The sequence below is a fragment of the Myxine glutinosa genome, chromosome 2 (assembly GCF_964187855.1).
Source record: "Myxine glutinosa chromosome 2, kmMyxGlut1.1, whole genome shotgun sequence".
Lineage (NCBI taxonomy): Eukaryota > Metazoa > Chordata > Myxini > Myxiniformes > Myxinidae > Myxine > Myxine glutinosa.
This window is the reverse complement of record NC_136262.1, coordinates 48,947,806-48,962,560: the sequence shown is the minus strand read 5'-3', so window position 1 is coordinate 48,962,560 and position 14,755 is coordinate 48,947,806. Positions and strand designations below refer to the sequence as shown.

Here is a 14,755-nt window from a genome sequence, read left to right as displayed (position 1 = left end):
ATCGATTTACCATTTTTACACACATTTTACAATATATTTGCCACTTTTACACACATTTTACACTAGATTTGCCACTTTTACACACATTTTACAATAGATTTACCATTTTTACACACATTTTACCATAGATTTACCATTTCTACACACATTTTACCATAGATTTACCATTTTTACACACATTTTACCATAGATTTACCATTTTTACACACATTTTACCATAGATTTCCCACTTTTACACACATTTTACAATAGATTTACCATTTTTACACACATTTTACCATCGATTTACCATTTTTACACACATTTTACAATATATTTGCCACTTTTACACACATTTTACACTAGATTTGCCACTTTTACACACATTTTACAATAGATTTACCATTTTTACACACATTTTACCATAGATTTACCATTTCTACACACATTTTACTATAGATTTACCATTTTTACACACATTTTACCATAGATTTACCATTTTTACACACATTTTACCATAGATTTCCCACTTTTACACACATTTTACAAAAGATTTACAACTTTTACGCACATTTTACAATAGATTTACCACTTTTACACACATTTTACAATAGATTTACCACTTTTGCACACATTTTACATCAGATTTACCACTTTTACACACATTTTACAATAGATTTACCATTTTTACACACATTTTACAACAGATTTACCATTTTTACACACATTTTACAATAGATTTACCATTTTTACACAGATTTTACAATAGATTCGCCATTTTTACACACATTTTACAATAGATTTACCATTTTTACACACATTTTACAATAGATTTGCCACTTTTACACACATTTTACAATAGATTTGCCATTTTCACACACATTTTACAATAGATTTGCCATTTTCACACACATTTTACAATAGATTTGCCTCTTTTACACACAATTTACAATAGATTTGCCTCTTTTACACACATTTTACAATAGATTTGCCACTTTTACACACATTTTACAATAGATTTGCCACTTTTACACACATTTTACAATAGATTTGCCACTTTTACACACATTTTACAATAGATTTGCCACTTTTACACACATTTTACAATAGATTTGCCACTTTTACACACATTTTACAATAGATTTGCCACTTTTACACACATTTTACAATAGATTTGCCACTTTTACACACATTTTACAATATATTTGCCACTTTTACACACATTTTACAATATATTTGCCACTTTTACACACATTTTACAATAGATTTGCCACTTTTACACACATTTTACAATAGATTTGCCACTTTTACACACATTTTACAATAGATTTGCCACTTTTACACACATTTTACAATATATTTGCCACTTTTACACACATTTTACAATATATTTGCCACTTTTACACATTTTACAATATATTTGCCAATTTTACACACATTTTACACTAGATTTGCCACTTTTACACACATTTTACAATAGATTTACCATTTTTACACACATTTTACAATAGATTTACCATATTTAAACACATTTTACAATAGATTTACCATTTTTACACACATTTTACCATAGATTTACCACTTTTACACACATTTTACAATAGATTTACCATTTTACCATAGATTTACCATTTTTACACACATTTTACCATAGATTTAACATTTTTACACACATTTTACAATAGATTTACCATTTTTACACACATTTTACCATCGATTTACCATTTTTACACACATTTTACAATATATTTGCCACTTTTACACACATTTTACACTAGATTTGCCACTTTTACACACATTTTACAATAGATTTACCATTTTTACACACATTTTACCATAGATTTACCATTTCTACACACATTTTACCATAGATTTACCATTTTTACACACATTTTACCATAGATTTACCATTTTTACACACATTTTACCATAGATTTCCCACTTTTACACACATTTTACAAAAGATTTACAACTTTTACGCACATTTTACAATAGATTTACCACTTTTACACACATTTTACAATAGATTTACCACTTTTGCACACATTTTACATCAGATTTACCACTTTTACACACATTTTACAATAGATTTACCATTTTTACACACATTTTACAACAGATTTACCATTTTTACACACATTTTACAATAGATTTACCATTTTTACACAGATTTTACAATAGATTTACCATTTTTACACACATTTTACAATAGATTTGCCACTTTTACACACATTTTACAATAGATTTGCCATTTTTACACACATTTTACAATAGATTTGCCACTTTTCCACACATTTTACAATAGATTTACCACTTTTACACACATTTTACAATAGATTTACCACTTTTACACACATTTTACAATAGATTTACCACTTTTACACACATTTTACAATAGATTTACCACTTTTACACACATTTTACAATAGATTTACCACTTTTACACACATTTTACAATAGATTTACCACTTTTGCACACATTTTACAATAGATTTACCATTTTTACACACATTTTACAATAGATTTACCATTTTTACACACATTTTACAATAGATTTTCCACTTTACACACATTTTACAATAGATTTACCATTTTTACACATTTTACAATAGATTTACCACTTTTACACACATTTTACAATAGATTTACCACTTTTACACACATTTTACAATAGATTTGCCATTTTTACACACATTTTACAATAGATTTGCCACTTTTACACACATTTTACAATAGATTTACCACTTTTACACACATTTTACAATAGATTTACCATTTTTACACACATTTTACAATAGATTTACCATTTTTACACACATTTTACAATAGATTTACCACTTTTACACACATTTTACAATAGATTTATTTGTTTATTTATTTATTTATTTTTTATTTTTTATTTTTGTATACAAGATCGAGGCTCGTGAAAGAGCTAACATTAATCACACAAAAAGACAAACCGACACACAAAACACAAAAAACAAGGGGAGCGGTAGACAAGATGGGGAGAGAGGGGGAAGGACACAAACACAACGTTTGAGAGCAGGGACATCGGGAGGACTTGGGGGGGAGGTGGGAGAGGAATAAAACATATGAACACTGCAAGGACTCTGGGGTGAATTACCGGGGGTAGAAAAGATCAAGGTTTTCGATGGGGGAAGATAAGAGATGGTGGTGAACAGCTGTTTTAAAGACCTGGACGGAGGAGTGGGATTGAAGGGAGTGGGGGAGTTTGTTCCAGAGGCGGGAGAAAAGGGGAATTGAAAGAGTGAAGGTGAGCAGAGAGCCTAGACTTTGGCAGTTTAACCATAAGAGGGTTGCAGGCAGATCTTGTGCGACCTGAAGGAATATTGGGGGGACAGAGCACAGAGAGAGCTGGGGGAGCAAGGCCGGAGAGGAGTCGGTAGAAGACAGAAAGACCACCAACCTGCCTGCGGTGAGTGAGTGAAAGGCCCTCGGAGTTGACTACATCGCAGGAGATTCCAATGATTCTGAAAGCTTTGGCCTCAACAGCGTGAAGCCGAGCAAGGTGTGAGGCAGGAGCACCAGCCCAGAGGGGGGAACAGTATTCCATTGAGCTGCGGATGAAAGCCTTGTATGTGGTGAGGAGCTCAGGTGTGCCAAGGAAGGACTTCGCACGACAGAGGATGCCCAGTCGGCGACTGGCTTTGGAGGCCAGCTTGGAAATATGGTTTTCCCAAGAAAGATCATGGCAGATAGTGAGACCCAAAAGCTTGAGCGACAGAACTTCTTGGAGAGGATTGTTGAGAAAGTAGATGGGATGGTTGTCCAGTCGGTCCTTTCGGAGAGACATTGTAAGAGTGTGAGATTTGTCAGGATTGAAAGACATGTTCCACTTGTTTGACCAGTCTGTGATTTGTCCAGGTCTGCAGAGAGTGAGGAGGCTGCAGACTGCCGATCTGAGGGATGAGGAATGGAGCGGCAGATAGTGGAGTCATCAGCAGAGATAGAGAGGATTTTCCAGAGAGGCGGAGAGGTCATTGATGAAGACCAGAAATAGCACAGGGCCCAGAACACAACCTTGGGGAACTCCAGCCAGAACAGGAAGGGAAGATGAGAGAAATGCATTCAGGGCCACACGTTGCCTACGACCAGAGAGGAAATCCGCAAGCCATGAGTGGAGATTTCCCTGAATACCATAGGAGGTGAGTTTGGTGAGCAGAGCTGGGTGCCAGACCGTATCGAAGGCACGTGATATGTCAAGTGAGACAGCTCTGATTTCCTGTTTGGCATTGAGGACCTCCATCCATTGTTGAGACAGTAGAAGCAACATGTCCAGAGTAGAATGACCTGGTCTGAATCCAAATTGATGATCAGAGATCAAGCCATTGGAGAAGAGGAAGGATTTGATATCTGAAGCAATGATGGATTCCATGACTTTGCTGATAATTGGGAGCAGGCTGATTGGATGTAGTTGCAAGGATCTGTTTTTGCACCTTTTTGTGTAAAGCGGTTATGTTTGCTGATTTCCAAGATGCTGGCAGATGACCTTGAGCAAAAGAGAGGGTGAAAAGAACAGAGAGAGGGTGAGATAGAGCGGCAGAGCAGGATTTTAGGACCCGAGGGCTGATGCCATCTGGTCCAGTTGCAGAATCAGAGTCGAGGTTTGATAAAAACTTCTCCACCTTGTCAGGAGAGAAGGACACAGAGTCCAGGAGCAGTTGGGTTCGACTGGGAAAGGTGGGAACAGAGAGAGATGGGTTTGGGACACAAGATTTTGAGGCAAACACAGAGTTGAGGCATTCGGCTTTGTCACGTGCGGTGTCAACTGTGTAGCCATTTGAGGTAAGGGAGGGGATGGAGGGGGAACAAACACCAGAAACGGATTTTACCAGACGCCACCAGGATTTGGAGGAAGGAGACAGGTTTGAGAGTTCAATCTTGAGTGTGGAGAGATAGTGTTTCCTGGCACTCCTGAGGGTAGAAACACACTTGTTTCGAGCTTGGTGGAAGGAATTGAGATTGCCTTCAGTTGGATTTGCCTTCCAAGACGCAAAGGCAAGTTGTTTCAGGGCAACTGCCTCACCACAAGATTCAGTGTACCATGGACGGGAGGAAGGGGAAGACAACTGAAGACGAGATGGGATAAATCTGTGCATGAGAGAGAGCAGTTTGTTTTGGAAGAATTCCCAGGAAGAATTGATGTCAGAGGCATTAGAGATGGGAGACCAGTCCAGTTGATTGATGGCTGCTTGCAGACCGTGCCAGTCGGCCTGAGTGAAATGCCAGACTCGTCGGCGCTGAGGAGGCTCTCTGAGAATGGCCAGTGAGATGTCCACTTTAACAAGCACATGATCAGAAGAACCGATTGGAGCAGAAGAAGAGCAGCAGACATTTGCAGGGAAGTTAGTCATAACCAAGTCCAGAAGAGAAGATACTCCATTGACTGAGATCCGGGTCGGGAAATTGACAGATTGTGTCAGTCCCAATGAGTCGCAGAAGTCCTTTGCTGAGGTGCCATGGCTGGTGAGAGATGAACCCACACCCAGCCAGCTGGCATGATGACAGTTGAAGTCACCACATATGAGGAAGAGAGAGTTTGGATGAGTTGATAGAAGTTGGTCCATGTTGTCTGACAGAGAAATGTAAATGGAGTCATCACTGTTTGGAGGACGGTACAGAACACATATGAACAAAAGGTGGGAGTGGAGAGGAAGCCATAGCCAGAGGTACTCCTGTGGGTGGGGTGGAGAGAGGGCAGTGCAGGGAGAGTGAGGAAGAGAGTTTTTGATAAAGATAGCCACCCCACCACCAGGACGAGGATCAGGTCTATCGTACCGGAGGAGTGAGTAACCAGGAAGAGATATTAAGGAATCGGAGACATCTGGAAGGAGGAAAGTTTCTGTTAAGCATATCAAGTCTGGATTTTCAGAAGCAACCTGAATGGAGAGATCAATCAGGTTTGAGCGAAGGCCCCGGATGTTTGAGGTCCATACCGTTAGTGAGGAGAGAGGGGGAGCATCGGGTGCAGGACAGGGGAGGGGAGGGGTAGGGTCAGATGAAGGATGAGAGGGGGAGGTAGGCAGAGCAGTTGATAGTGTGTCAGAGATTACAGAAGAGTTACAAGAAAGGGAAGGATGAGGAGGACGAAAGGTTTGATGGTGATGGGATGAGGCACAGTGAGGGGTGTTTGAGGGGGGGGCAGAGGAAAGGAGAAGGTTGGGGTAGGTGGAAGTATGAGATAGAAGGGAGACGAAGTGGGGAGGAGGCAGCTTTGAGAAGGAGGTGGGAGGAGGGAGAATTTGGGAGGGATGGTTGGGGGGGAGATTTGAAAGGGAGGGGCAAGGGGGGAGTTTAGAAAGTGGATGATTAATGAAAGATGAACATGTATAACAATTTGGGTTTGTTGTGATTTTCAAGTTAGCGATTCGTTTAAGAACGATGGAGGAGGGATGGAATGAAAGAGAATTTAGAGCATTGAGTGATTTGGAATCATAAGAGATTGAATATTTTTTTGAAATGGAATGAGTTGAAGAGGAAATTGAAAGGAGCCTTTTGAATAAGAAGAAAAACAGCGTGTTGTAATAAACCACTGAATAAAACACTGAAGGGATAGTTGAAACATATTTAAACAGAACTGTGAAGAACAATCTTATATTCACAAAAATACCAATGGGGAGAGGAAGCCTAGAGCGACGACCACGAGTCACTTGAACAGGGCAAAAGGTGGAAGGCAAGGGGAAAATAGGGGCGGGGCGAGACAGCGCACGTGGGCAGAGGCAAAAGCACACGAGGAGAAAGGGAAATAAAAGTTTTTTTTGTGTGCTTTTTTGTTTGTTTTTTGGGGGGGGGGGTGTGGGGGTTACAACGTTAGACAAATAGTAGATGTTTGGTGAAGCTTGGTGGAGAAGGGGAAATCAAAAAAGCTAGCAAAACAGCGAAGGAAGGAACAACCTTCGACGGGGGAAGCCTGGGGCTGCAAAGCCTTGCTCGCGACGCGGCAAACAAACGATTAATTTATGAAAGATAAACACCGAGAAACTTCCAAGGGGGACACTATAAGTTCACACACCGAACGATAAATACAGTTTCGACAAAATACAATTGTGAACAGACTTAACTTTGAAAAACGTGGAGACCGTGTGGACCGTCGAAAACCCCTGCCACCGTCTCCAAGATCTCACGAGATCCTTTTAGTTTACGACTTTTACACACATTTTACAATAGATTTACCACTTTTACACACATTTTACAATAGATTCGTGACTTTAACACACATTTTACAATAGATTCGCCACTTTTACACACATTTTACAATAGATTTACCATTTTTACACACATTTTACAATAGATTTGCCACTTTTACACACATTTTACAATAGATTTGCCACTTTTACGCACATTTTACCATATATTTACCATTTTTACACACATTTTACCATATATTTACCATTTATACGCACATTTTACCATATATTTACCATTTTTACACACATTTTACCATAGATTTACCACTTTTACACACATTTTACAATAGATTTACCACTTTTACGCACATTTTACCATAGATTTACCATTTTTACACACATTTTACAGGAGATTTACCATTTTTACACACAGTTTACCATAGATTTACCATTTTTACACACATTTTACAATAGATTTGCCACTTCTACACACATTTTACAATAGATTTACCACTTTTACACACATTTTACAATAGATTTACCACTTTTACACACATTTTACAAGAGCTTTACCACTTTTACACACATTTTACAATAGATTTACCATTTTTACGCACATTTTACAGTAGATTTACCATTTTTACACACATTTTACAATAGATTTACCATTTTTACACACATTTTACAATAGATTTGCCACTTTTACACACATTTTACAATAGATTTACCACTTTTACACACATTTTACAATAGCTTTACCACTTTTACACACATTTTACAATAGATTTACCATTTTTACGCACATTTTACAGTAGATTTACCATTTTTACACACATTTTACAATAGATTTACCATTTTTACACACATTTTACAATAGATTTGCCACTTTTACACACATTTTACAATAGATTTACCACTTTTACACACATTTTACAATAGATTTACCACTTTTACACACATTTTACAATAGATTTACCATTTTTACACACATTTTACAATAGATTTACCATTTTTACACACATTTTACAATAGATTTACCATTTTTACACACATTTTACAATAGATTTACCACTTTTACACACATTTTACAATAGATTTACCACTTTTACACACATTTTACAATAGATTTGCTACTTTTACACACATTTTACACTAGATTTGCCACTTTTACACACATTTTACACTAGATTTGCCACTTTTACACACATTTTACACTAGATTTGCCACTTTTACAAACATTTTACAATAGATTTACCACTTTTACACACATTTTACAATAGATTTACCACTTTTACGCACATTGTACAATAGATTTACCACTTTTACACACATTTTACAATAGATTTACCATTTCTACACACATTTTACAATAGATTTGCCACTTTGACACACATTTTACAATAGATTTGCCACTTTTACACACATTTTACAATATATTTACCTTTTTTACACACATTTTACAATAGATTTACCACTTTTACACACATTTTACAATAGATTTACTACTTTTACGCACATTTTACAATAGATTTACCACTTCTACGCACATTTTACAATAGATTTACCACGTTTACGCACATTTTACAATAGATTTACCACTTTTACACACATTTTACAATAGATTTGCCATTTTGACACACATTTTACAATAGATTTACCACTTTTACACACATTTTACAATTCATTTGCCATTTTTACACAGATTTTACAATAGGTTTGCCATTTTTACACACATTTACAATAGATTTACCATTTTTACACACATTTTACAATAGATTTGCCACTTTTACACACATTTTACAATAGATTTGCCATTTTTACACACATTTTACAATAGATTTCCCACTTTTACACACGTTTTACAATAGATTTGCCATTTTGACACACATTTTACAATAGATTTGCCACTTTTACACACATTTTACAATAGATTTGCCACTTTTACACACATTTTACAATAGATTTACCATTTTTACACACATTTTACAATATATTTACCAGTTTTACACACATTTTACAATAGATTTGCCACTTTTATGCACATTTTACAATAGATTTACCACTTTTACACACATTTTACAATAGATTTACCACTTTTACGCACATTTTACAATAGATTTACCACTTTTACGCACATTGTACAATAGATTTACCATTTCTACACACATTTTACAATAGATTTGCCACTTTGACACACATTTTACAATAGATTTGCCACTTTTACACACATTTTACAATATATTTACCTTTTTTACACACATTTTACAATAGATTTACCACTTTTACACACATTTTACAATCGATGTACTACTTTTACGCACATTTTACAATAGATTTACCACTTCTACGCACATTTTACAATAGATTTACCATGTTTACGCACATTTTACAATAGATTTACCACTTTTACACACATTTTACAATAGCTTTACTATTTTTACACACATTTTGCAATTGATTTGCCATTTTTACACAGATTTTACAATAGGTTTGCCATTTTTACACACATTTACAATAGATTTACCATTTTTACACACATTTTACAATAGATTTGCCACTTTTACACACATTTTACAATAGATTTGCCACTTTTACACACATTTTACAATAGATTTACATTTTTACACACATTTTACAATAGATTTCCCACTTTTACACACGTTTTACAATAGATTTACCATTTTTACACATTTTACAATAGATTTACCACTTTTACACACATTTTCCAATCGATTTACCATTTTAACACACATTTTACAATAGATTTACCACTTTTACACACATTTTACAATAGATTTACCATTTTTACACACATTTTACAATAGATTTACCATTTTTACACACATTTTACAATAGATTTGCCACTTTTACACACATTTTACAATAGATTTGCCACTTTTACACACATTTTACAATAGATTTACCATTGTTACATCCATTTTACAATAGATTTCCCACTTTTACACACATTTTACAATAGATTTGCCATTTTTACACACATTTTACAATAGCTTTGCCACTTTTACACACATTTTACAATATATTTTCCACTTTTACACACATTTTACAATAGATTTTACACTTTTACACACATTTTACAATAGATTTGCCACTTTCACACACATTTTACAATAGATTTTCCACTTTTACACACATTTTACAATAGATTTGCCACGTTTACACACATTTTACAATAGATTTGCCACTTTTACACACATTTTACAATAGATTTGCCACTTTTACACACATTTTACAATAGATTTGCCACTTTTACGCACATTTTGCAATAGATTTACCACTTTTACACACATTTTACAATAGATTTACCATTTCTACACACATTTTACAATAGATTTGCCACTTTGACACACATTTTACAATACATTTGCCACTTTGACACACATTTTACAATAGATTTGCCACTTTTACACACATTTTACAATAGATTTGCCACTTTTACACACATTTTACAAGAGATTTACCATTTTTACACACATTTTACAATATATTTACCACTTTTACACACATTTTACAATAGATTTGCCACTTTTACACACATTTTACAATAGATTTACCCCTTTTTAACACACATTTTACACTAGATTTGCCACTTTTACACACATTTTACAATAGATTTACCATTTTTACACACATTTTACAATAGATTTACCACTTTTACACACATTTTACAATAGATTTGCCACTTTTATGCACATTTTACAATAGATTTACCACTTTTACACACATGTTACAATAGATTTGCCACTTTTACACACATTTTACAATAGATTTACCACTTTTACGCACATTTTACAATAGATTTACCACTTTTACGCACATTTTACAATAGATTTACTACTTTTACACACATTTTACAATAGATTTACCACTTCTACGCACATTTTACAATAGATTTACCACGTTTACGCACATTTTACAATAGATTTACCACGTTTACGCACATTTTACAATAGATTTACCACTTTTACACACATTTTACAATAGATTTACCAATTTTACACACATTTTACAATTGATTTGCCATTTTTACACAGATTTTACAATAGGTTTGCCATTTTTATACACATTTACAATAGGTTTACCATTTTTACACACATTTTACAATATATTTACCACTTTTATGCTCATTTTACAATAGATTTACCACTTTTACACACATTTTACAATAGATTTGCCACTTTTACACACATTTGACAATAGATTTGCCACTTTTACGCACATTTTACAATAGATTTACCACTTTTACACACATTTTACAATAGATTTACCATTTCTACACACATTTTACAATAGATTTGCCACTTTGACACACATTTTACAATAGATTTGCCACTTTTACACACATTTTACAATAGATTTACCCATTTTTAACACACATTTTACAATAGATTTGCCACTTTTACACACATTTTACAATAGATTTGCCACTTTTACACACATTTTACAATAGATTTACCACTTTTACGCACATTTTACAATAGATTTACCACTTTTACGCACATTTTACAATAGATTTACCACTTTTACACACATTTTACAATAGATTTGCTACTTCTACACACATTTTACAATAGATTTGCTACTTCTACACACATTTTACAATAGATTTACCACTTTTACGCACATTTTACAATAGATTTGCCACTTTTACACACATTTTACAATAGATTTGCCACTTTTACACACATTTTACAATAGATTTGCCACTTTTACACACATTTTACACTAGATTTGCCACGTTTACACACATTTTACAATAGATTTGCCACTTTTACACACATTTTACACTAGATTTGCCACTTTTACACACATTTTACAATAGATTTGCCACTTTTACACACATTTTACAATAGATTTACCATTTTTACACACATTTTACAATAGATATACCACTTTTACACACATTTTACAATATATTTACCACTTTTACACACATTTTACAGTAGATTTACCATTTTTACACACATTTTACCATAGATTTACCATTTTTACACACATTTTACAATAGTTTTACCATTTTTACGCACATTTTACAGCAGATTTACCATTTTTACACACATTTTACCATAGATTTACAATTTTTACACACATTTTACAATTGATTTACCACTTTTACACACATTTTACAATAGATTTACCACTTTTACGCACATTTTACAATAGATTTACCACTTTTACACACATTTTACAATAGATTTACCACTTTTATGCACATTTTACAATAGATTTACCACTTTTACACACATTTTACAATAGATTTGCCACTTTTACACACATTTTACAATAGATTTGCCACTTTTACGCACATTTTACAATAGATTTACCATTTCTACACACATTTTACAATAGATTTGCCACTTTGACACACATTTTACAATAGATTTGCCACTTTGACACACATTTTACAATAGATTTGCCACTTTTACACACATTTTACAATAGATTTGCCACTTTTACACACATTTTACAATAGATTTGCCACTTTTACACACATTTTACAATAGATTTACCCCTTTTTAACACACATTTTACAATAGATTTGCCACTTTTACACACATTTTACAATAGATTTACATTTTTACACACATTTTACAATAGATTTACCACTTTTACACACATTTTACAATATATTTGCCACTTTTATGCACATTTTACAATAGATTTACCACTTTTACACACATTTTACAATAGATTTGCCACTTTTACACACATTTTACAATAGATTTGCCACTTTTACACACATTTTACAATAGATTTACCACTTTTACGCACATTTTACAATATATTTACCACTTTTACGCACATTTTACAATAGATTTACCACTTTTACACACATTTTACAATAGATTTACCATTTCTACACACATTTTACAATAGATTTGCCACTTTGACACACATTTTACAATAGATTTGCCACTTTTACACACATTTTACAATATATTTACCATTTTTACACACATTTTACAATAGATTTACCACTTTTACACATTTTACAATAGATTTACTACTTTTACGCACATTTTACAATAGATTTACCACTTCTATGCACATTTTACAATAGATTTACCACGTTTACACACATTTTACAATAGATTTACCACTTTTACACACATTTTCCAATCGATTTACCATTTTAACACACATTTTACAATAGATTTACCACTTTCACACACATTTTACAATAGATTTTCCACTTTTACACACATTTTACAATAGATTTGCCACTTCTACACACATTTTACAATAGATTTGCCACTTTTACACACATTTTACAATAGATTTGCCACTTTTACACACATTTTACAATATATTTGCCACTTTTACACACATTTTACAATAGATTTGCCACTTTTACACACATTTTACAATAGATTTGCCACTTTTACACATATTTTACAATAGATTTGCCACTTTTACACACATTTTACAATAGATTTGCCACTTTTACACACATTTTACAATAGATTTGCCACTTTTACACACATTTTACACTAGATTTACCACTTTTACACACATTTTACAATAGATTTACCACTTTTACACACATTTTGCAGTAGATTTACCATTTTTACACACATTTTACCATAGATTTACCATTTTTACACACATTTTACAATAGATTTACCATTTTTACACACATTTTACCATAGATTTACAATTTTTACACACATTTTACAATTGATTTACCACTTTTACACACATTTTACAATAGATTTACCACTTTTACGCACATTTTACAATAGATTTACCACTTTTACACACATTTTACAATAGATTTACCACTTTTATGCACATTTTACAATAGATTTACCACTTTTACACACATTTTACAATAGATTTGCCACTTTTACACACATTTTACAATAGATTTGCCACTTTTACGCACATTTTACAATAGATTTACCACTTTTACACACATTTTACAATAGATTTACCATTTCTACACACATTTTACAATAGATTTGCCACTTTGACACACATTTTACAATAGATTTGCCACTTTGACACACATTTTACAATAGATTTGCCACTTTTACACACATTTTACAATAGATTTGCCACTTTTACACACATTTTACACTAGATTTGCCACTTTTACACACATTTTTCAAGAGATTTACCATTTTTACACACATTTTACAAGAGATTTACCATTTTTACACACATTTTACAATATATTTACCACTTTTACACACATTTTACAATAAATTTGCCACTTTTACACACATTTTACAATAGATTTACCCCTTTTGAACACACATTTTACAATAGATTTGCCACTTTTACACACATTTTACCATATATTTACCATTTTTACACACATTTTACCATAGATTTACCATTTTTACATACATTTTACCATAGATTTACCATTTTTACACACATTTTACCATAGATTTACCATTTTTACATACATTTTACCATAGATTTACCATTTTTACACACATTTTACCATAGATTTACCATTTTTACACACATTTTACAATATATTTACCACTTTTACACACATTTTACAATAGATTTACCATTTTTACACACATTTTACAATATATTTACCACTTTTACACACATTTTACAATAGATTTACCACTTTTACACACATTTTA

The 14,755-nt window shown here is 33.2% G+C and overlaps 1 protein-coding gene across 1 annotated transcript in view; it reads left to right on the top strand.

The window, feature by feature from the left end:
- LOC137421808 (calsequestrin-1) overlaps nucleotides 1-14,755 on the top strand; it is a 113,305-nt gene that overhangs the window by 90,411 nt on the left and 8,139 nt on the right. The gene's annotated exons all lie outside the window — the stretch shown is intronic.